The sequence below is a fragment of the Mus pahari genome, chromosome 1 (assembly GCF_900095145.1).
Source record: "Mus pahari chromosome 1, PAHARI_EIJ_v1.1, whole genome shotgun sequence".
In the NCBI taxonomy this organism is placed as follows: domain Eukaryota; kingdom Metazoa; phylum Chordata; class Mammalia; order Rodentia; family Muridae; genus Mus; species Mus pahari.
Window position 1 is genome coordinate 128500244 of NC_034590.1, and position 7717 is coordinate 128507960.

Sequence of the window (7717 nt, forward strand, 5' to 3'; positions counted from 1 at the left end):
ACTCCCACTCTTTAAGTCATTTGTTTGGGTATTTTATTCACAGCATCCAGAGTCTGACATGGCGAGTGATCCTTTTGTTCTAGTACAGAGCTAATGATGCTCTGGCCAGAAGATTTCCTTCATGAGAAGATGGGCAACTTCTACTCTGTTTACTTCTACTGTGCCTGAAGCTCGTCAAAATAAACAGTTTAAAATCACCATTATGGAAAAGGTGTACTTGGGGACACCATCTTCTGATTGCATGAGTCACAACTTGGCTCTTATGTCTAGTCTCTCTAAGATGTCCTCCACGGCCCTCACAGGCATTGGGCGTTGGGGTTACTGGCTCTTCTACTACTGCGTCAGCTACAGCATGATGTGAATGGTGGGGAAAGAGTGGGTTACAGGATAGGAGAAGAGGTGACTTGTGGGGGATTGATCAAACGTTGCCGGAAGGTTCTCTAATGCAAGTGAAGTCCTAGTGGCAGGACAAAAACAGTTATCTGAACTTTGATTCTGTTCCTATTAATAAAATTATGTTCGCATATTCACTCCCAAAGTAGGGATTATTTCTCTAAAGAAATATGTATATACTGTTGTTTTCAGGTGAAATGTACTATCAAAGTCATCATTAAAGATAAAGTCCATTTGACAAAAATGTACAAATGTAGAAAAAAATCTACATTGTAATTTTGGATTTATAGGCCAAATTTAGCTGGCAGGTGCTTCTTTGGTCTTGTTTTTTTTTTTTTAATCTTTTTTAGATTTATTCCTTTTTATCTGTATGTGTTTGCATGTATGTATGTGTACTATGTATATGGAGGTCAGAAGAGGAGACTGAAGAGCTGGAAGTGGAGTAACAGACAGTTGTGGGCTACTGTGTAGGTGCTGCAAACTGAACCCAAGTTCTCTGCAAGAACAAGTGTTTTTAACCTCTGAGCCATCCCGCTGGTCCCCAAATGTCATGTTCTCCCCCCTTTTTTATTTTTAAGATAAAAGGTTTAGTTTTTTTAAAACCATTAAAATTGATTAAATTCCATATGTAAAACCAGAAGCTTATATGGCTGTTTCTACCTTTAATATTAACAAACAGTAGAAAGTTCACTGTGCTATCATGGGCCTGGAAAACAGTGTTATCACACATAGCAGTAAGATTATTTCCGTCCCGTGAAGTAACTTAGAAACCATCACTCAGAACAAGTCTTCAGATGAAAACAAAGACGATGCAGGTACAAAATAGAAACACTCTATTTACTCACAGCAAACATTCTCAGGTTCTGGTTTGTCTGTTTTAGATTTTTGAGAAAAGTCTTACTATGTGGCCAAGGCTAACCTTGAACTCTCCAAGTAGCCTGAGCTGGCCTTATACGTGTGATCCAACTGTTTTTGACTCTAGAGCGCCAGAGACCCTATTTTAGAGCCATTTGTGTTGATAAGAACCCAAGCTGCATATCTCAGTGTTGTCCAGATTTAACCTGATGGCCCCCACACAGGAAACAAAGCTAAGTCTCCTCACACAGCAAAATGTTCTTGGCATGATCGTCCTAAGTCAGTGTCTCTTCATGACTTATGTACTCCTCAATGTCTGCTTGATGGAACACCACAATTGCCATGGGGCCCACTTTTCTGCAGTCTTGGGTAGACTTTACTGCCACCCCAAAACCCAGAGGAATGTCCTCCATGGAATAAATCACTTCTCCCTGGTACTGAGACATGTTTTCAGTAATTCGACCCAGACCGGATTTCAGCACATGGTTTCCATACAAGAAGGACTGCTCTGCTTCCGGCTTCATCCATACTTTATACTTGGCATAGGGTGCAAGGTAATCCAGAGCTGTCACGTGCAACCGGAACTTGTGGGTCTTAGTAAATTTTCCAAAACAGGTCCCCAGCGACACTAGCTTACCTCCGGAGATGTTGGCGGCCAGCTTCAGCATCATCTCACTCACATAGTATACTCGGTCGGTCTTTGTGCAGCCAGAAACACTAAGTGCCGTCGGGTCTGTCCACCAGGAGTTGTAGACTCTCTCCAGTGTATTTTGCGATCTTCTCAAACATTACCCGGGTCTCTTCTTCATTCAAAGGCCTCATTTTCCTGCTAGCTTGGCTCCTGGGATCCTCGTGCCTGGAGAGCCGGAAGAGGAAGTCAAAGGTTTAGTTTTTAACTTATTATTATGTATGTGTGTGAGGACCCATGGAGACCAAAAGGTGGCGTCAGGCCTCCTGCAGCTGAAGTCCCAGTGGTTATGAACTTCCTGAGGTGCTGTGAGCTGAACTCCAGTGAATGCTCTTAACCGCGGAGCTCTCTCCAACACTTAATGCCACTAGGAATTTTGGAGAGGAGGTGATGAGGGTCTCCTCAGAACCCCACAGACACTAGACACAATAGTTAGGCAGTTCAGCATCTGTCTGTAGCTGCCCTCATAGAGAGGACAACTGTGGCCAGACTCAAAATGTCTTTTTGTGTGTTTTGTTTTTAATTTCTACCCCATCAACTAACAATATGCAATAAAAACGATGAAAGTCACAAATGGAAGTTTACAGGAATTTCATAAGCTTAGAGTAATTTATTTTGGCATCTGGACTGAGAGGAGTCCAAAGCTCCCCCCTAACTAGGGGCTTGTGTTGCCTGCTGACCTTGGCTGTAACTTGAGCTTGCTTTCCTTCCCTGGCTGCCCCTCCGGTCCTAACCCAACCTAGTTGGTAAGCCTTGCCTCTATTTTCTGAGCAAATTCACAAAACAAAGGTGGTGCTGTCTTTTCAGGTGCTTGGGGGAATTAAGCCAATTAGAGATGGGGTGAGGCTCTTAAGCATTTCCCAGATTCCCAAGTGCAGCCTGGCAATCTCTGAGTGTCCATTCATGTGCAATTTGTGCAAACAAGTTTCAGGTGCTAGTACCGGAAGAAACCCAAGGGCATTCTAATTCAACATGCTAGACAGAACTGTGAAAACCCAGGCTTGGCAGTTAGTGGTGTTTCCATTAACACAGACAATGGCTCCTTAGTGTAATTAATTAATTTTTCATGTTTATGAGTGCTTGATTGCCTATATATGTGTGTGTGTGTGTGTATCACGTGCTTGCCTGGTGCCTAAAGAAGAAGTCAGAAGAAGGTGTTGGATCCCCTTGGAACTAGAGTACACACAGTTGTGAACTACCATGGGGATGCTAGGAACCAAACCCAGGTCATCTGCAAGAGCAAGTGCTCTTAATCATTGAGCCATCTTTCCAGTTCTGTGCCAGTGGCTTTTGAGTATATCCTGGAAATTGCTCAGAGCCTGAGAATATAAAGACAAGCAGGACAAGGCCTCTGACTTTACCCAGCTTCATGTCTTGAGGGGATTTCAGAAATACAGACAAATATCCAAGCAATCCCAGAGACCCTGTGCAATGAGGGAAGTGGAAGGCATCAAGTGATAACAGTGAAGTGATTAATTCAAATCTTGTGGCAACTGGGACAAAGAAATAGAGATCTATTTTGGAAAAATTCTGTGTCTAGTGTGCCAGAGAGAACAAAAGGAAATCCAGATCTAACTGCTGTAAAAGATGGATGAGTAAACCCTCATGATGATGACTTGAACTTCAAGTTCAAGGTGATGGGCAAGATCTTCAGAGATTCAGATGGATGGTTCAGGATTAGACTTTCTTCTGGTGGGTAAGGAGAGAGAATTATGCCTTTGATAGAAACTAATTGAAGAGAGGGAAAGGGTATGAAATTGTTGAGAGTAATGATAAGGATGAAAGACAAGTAGATTTGAAACAGAAGCAGAAAAGCAACTGGTGCAATTCCACACTGTCACTGAGTAACCACGCCAATCAAACATCTTCTGCAGTCGCTTGGGGGCTTATTTTGTGCCAAGTGTGCTCAATCCTGGACTGAAAGTTTTGGGTGTAATGAGCAAACATTAGGAAGGGACAGTGTAATCGTTTGAATGAGATTTTCCCCTTTAAGTCTCAGGCATTTGAGAACTTGGTCCCCAGTTTGTACCTGTTTGGGAAGGATTAGGACCAGGGCCTTGTTGGAGGAGTATGTCACTGGGGTGGGCTTAAGGTTTCCAAAGCCTTGTGCTATCCCCGATGTGATCCAGAAAGTATACCAGGAGGGAATGTGTGGAGAAGCAAAGGGGGCTTTGAGAAACCCAAGGTGTTCATGAATGCCAGGAAATTGACTTGATCTGAAGTTATGGTCAGAGAGTAGATTGCTACAGAATAAGATTTCAAAAGTAGAAGTCTCCAGTGTCCATCAAGGTCTGAAATCTCCTACTTCTAATGCACATCTTTGTGAATAAAGTTGACCTTTATATTTATTAAAAATAGGAGAGGCAAGCCACCATCAGATGAAGTTGAGTGTTTGACCAAAGACAACAGTCCACAGGGATGTGGACTGCAAGGCCTGTTTGTGCTAAGGCCCTAAGGATTGGACAACAGTGTCAAATCGTGAGACTTGAGTCAGTCACTTGAGATTCAACTATAGTGGCCTGTTTTATTCATTAATCATTTATTTCTTTAGAGACAGGATCTGACCAGATAGCTTTGCCAACTCCAGAGCCAAAGGATTTCACCTCATCTTTCCCTTGAAAGTGGTCCTTCCTCAATCCAGCCCACATCGTAGCCATCTGGCAATAGGATTTAGATCCAAAGCAATTGTTTATAGAGGAAAATACCCCCTAGCATTTTGAATGTGTGAGGCAGGGACTCACATTGTAGTATTCATATGCTCACAAAGTAGGGACTGTTGTTATTCACTGCCCATGGGAGGAAAGTAATGCACACAATGGTTAAATCACTCATTGGTGTGTACAGAGTCAAGAGATGTCAGTGTAGAGTGGTCTTACTATGCACCCAGGCCCTTCACCTTTCTGTCAGGTTGTCCCTGAAAGAGTTAGGTTCAGGTATGATTCTTGAAAAGATACAACAGTTATATGTTTTCCTCCTGCAACCTGTTCCAGCTCATGACAGGGGTTTCCTGCACACCCTGGAAATGAGTGTCCTTTCTTTCCTACAAATTTTCCCCTCACACACTCTTGCAGAGTCTGTGAAATAGGCAGGGGGAGCTAGCTCTCCTTAAAGGGAGTGCTAGCACTATGGTGTGGGGGCACTGTTAACAGCTCCATCAGCACCATGGGGATAAATAGGAGTGTTGGGGCAAACCAGGAGAGAGGCACGTGAGCTACATGGTCACTTCCTATTAAGTGAGAAATAAGGAAAGCAGGAAGTAGAACCATACTATTTCTAACTCACCCTATATTGCCAGATGAAGGCAAGTTTCCCGAAGGAAATGGGCACGGATAGCTGGATTGACATATGCCACAGCGGGATATGGAATTACCTTGCAAAGGGGAGCAGCAGCTGGGACAGGACAAACAGGCCACTTGACAATGGAAGAAGCTACTTATAGATAGACACGAGGCAGCAGACCCAAAGGAATCAGCGAGTCCAGCTTACTACTGTATGACAGTCAGTCATTGAAATGCCGACCAACTGGGAGAGAACCATGAACGGCTGGCCGCCCTCAGTAGCAGAGCAAGCAGCCTCGGAGAGCCCAGGAGCAGAGGGCTTGCAGGTATCCAGATTTCCTTTTCAGTTTGCAAAGCTTAGATGTAAGCTTTAATGTAATCACTTTAATGAAAGTGATGAGAAGCCGATTTTGAGAAATTGAAAGAATGTAGCCCTTAGGGTCACCTTTCAGCCCCAAGTCCCAACCTGGACACTCTACTGCTGCTTGCTTCCAAATCTTTGTTGTGGAAAGAAGGCAGGACTTGGGATGCCCCTTCCCCATCTCTAGCTCTTCTGGACTCGGGAGTGCATGCTTTGGGAGAGGAACTGGAGTACAAGGGGGCAGGGTGCTCGCTTTTAGTGTTCACTAAAGTTGTCTCAGCTCAGAGTGACCATCATCTCCACCTGTTCTGTGCTTGTCTCAGCCATACCCAGCCTCAGTGTGAAGACTCCTGTGTAGTAGTCTACCCAAAGGCCAGCCACATTGCCTGGTACCCCAACTTTAAAGGAGTGGGTTGGAATGGTACTGAAAGGCCCTCAGCTCCAACTTCTAGGACGGAATGACCCAGAGGATGGAGCAGAAGACTTGTCTCAGAAATTACTCCAGGCATGACAGCTAGTGTCGCAGTGTCAAATGAGAGAAGGACCACAACATTCTCTAGATCCACAAGTCCGTTTTGGGTTTAATTCCATTTCAAAGAATTTCTCAGCAGCCAAGACTAGGAGTGCTAGCTTCACTGGAGTCTTTTAGGTGGACTTGCAGTATCTGCCCTGCCCCCGACTCAGATGGTCCACTTGGACCCGGGCTGGTGCTTAGTGATTATCAACTAGACACGGCTAGGGTTCTCTGGAAAGAAGAAACCTAACTGAGAAGATGCTGCCATCAGGTTGGCCTGTAGGCAAGATTGTGAGACATTTTCTTGGAAATGGTTGATATAACAGGGCCCACTCCACTGTGTGCGGTCCTAGCCTTGGGTGTGTGCTCCTGGGTTGTGTAAGAAAGCAGGTTGAGTCACGAGGAGCAGTCTAGTGAACCACAGCCTCTGCTTCAGTTCCTGCCTCCAGGTTCCTGCCTTGAGTACCTTGGACTGTGACCTGGGACATGTGAGCTGAACAAATACTTTCTTCCTTATGGTACTTTTGGTCAGAGTGCAAACGAGGGCACCTGACAATGACTGTTCAGTTTTTTTTTTTTTTTTGCATTTTCAGCCCATTCTTTCATAAGGATGAAATGTGCACAAATAAAAGTGCGTGGTTATGCAGTGTCGTCCTCACCCCCTGCCTAAACATGACCTGAGCAAGGGCATTAACAATGGACATGCAAAAGCGGGTGGAAAAAATATACATAATGTATATGTGCATGTAATAACAATTTAAAAAGAGGGCACAAATTTGAAAGAAGGAGAGGAGGGGTAAAAGAGAAGGGGTGGAGGGAGGAAAGGGAAGGGGAAATGTAGTCTCAAAAATAAAAGAAAACATATTTGGGTCTTATTATTAAGCTACCCAATAGGGAGCTTCAGATGGGAAGAAGGCAGGCATGGGAGGTGTTAGGACAGTCATCACTGTTCAAACCGAGGCTCTGGGTAGAGTGCCACAAAAATATTTTCTTTACTCTTACTGAGGTTTTTAAACTGTTGTGCATCTTAGGGCAGCTGTGCTGATCTGCATTGTCAGCTTTTGGCATGGTGACAACACACGGTTTTGCTTTGTTTTGTTTTTTCAATATTTGGACTGACTGATTTGGTTCACGACTATAGCTATTCCAACAGCTGAGTTTTGTCGGAAGCACTATGTAGATGTAGATTGAGATCTTATTTTGGGCAAGGTCTTTCATTGTCCCTACAGCAGGTTCTCAGCCTGTGGGTCACAACCCCTTAGGGTCAAATGACCCTTTCACTGGTGTACTGGTTAGTTTTGTGTCAACTTGACACAGCTGGAGTTGCCACAGAGAAAGGAGCTTCAGTTGGGGAAATGCCTCCATGAGATCCAGCTATAAGGTATTTTCTCGATTAGTGATCAAGGGGGGAGGTCCCTTGTGGGTTGTGCCACCTCTGGGCTGGTAGTCTTGGTTCTATAAGAGAGCAGGCTGAGCAAGCCAGGGGAAGCAAGCCAGTAAAGAACATCCCTCCATGACCTCTGCATCAGCTCCTGCTTCCTGACCTGCTTGAATTCCAGTCATGACTTCCTTTGGTGATGAACAGCAATGTGGAAGTGTAAGCTGAGTAAACCCTTTCCTCCCCAACT

At 44.4% G+C, this 7717-nt stretch overlaps 1 protein-coding gene and 1 pseudogene across 1 annotated transcript in view; one reads left to right on the plus strand and one right to left on the minus strand.

Moving 5' to 3' along the window:
- LOC110320782 (guanine nucleotide-binding protein subunit alpha-14) overlaps window positions 1–7717 on the plus strand; it is a 166007-nt gene that overhangs the window by 54486 nt on the left and 103804 nt on the right. The gene's annotated exons all lie outside the window — the stretch shown is intronic.
- On the minus strand, window positions 1524–2070 carry LOC110320793 (annotated as a pseudogene).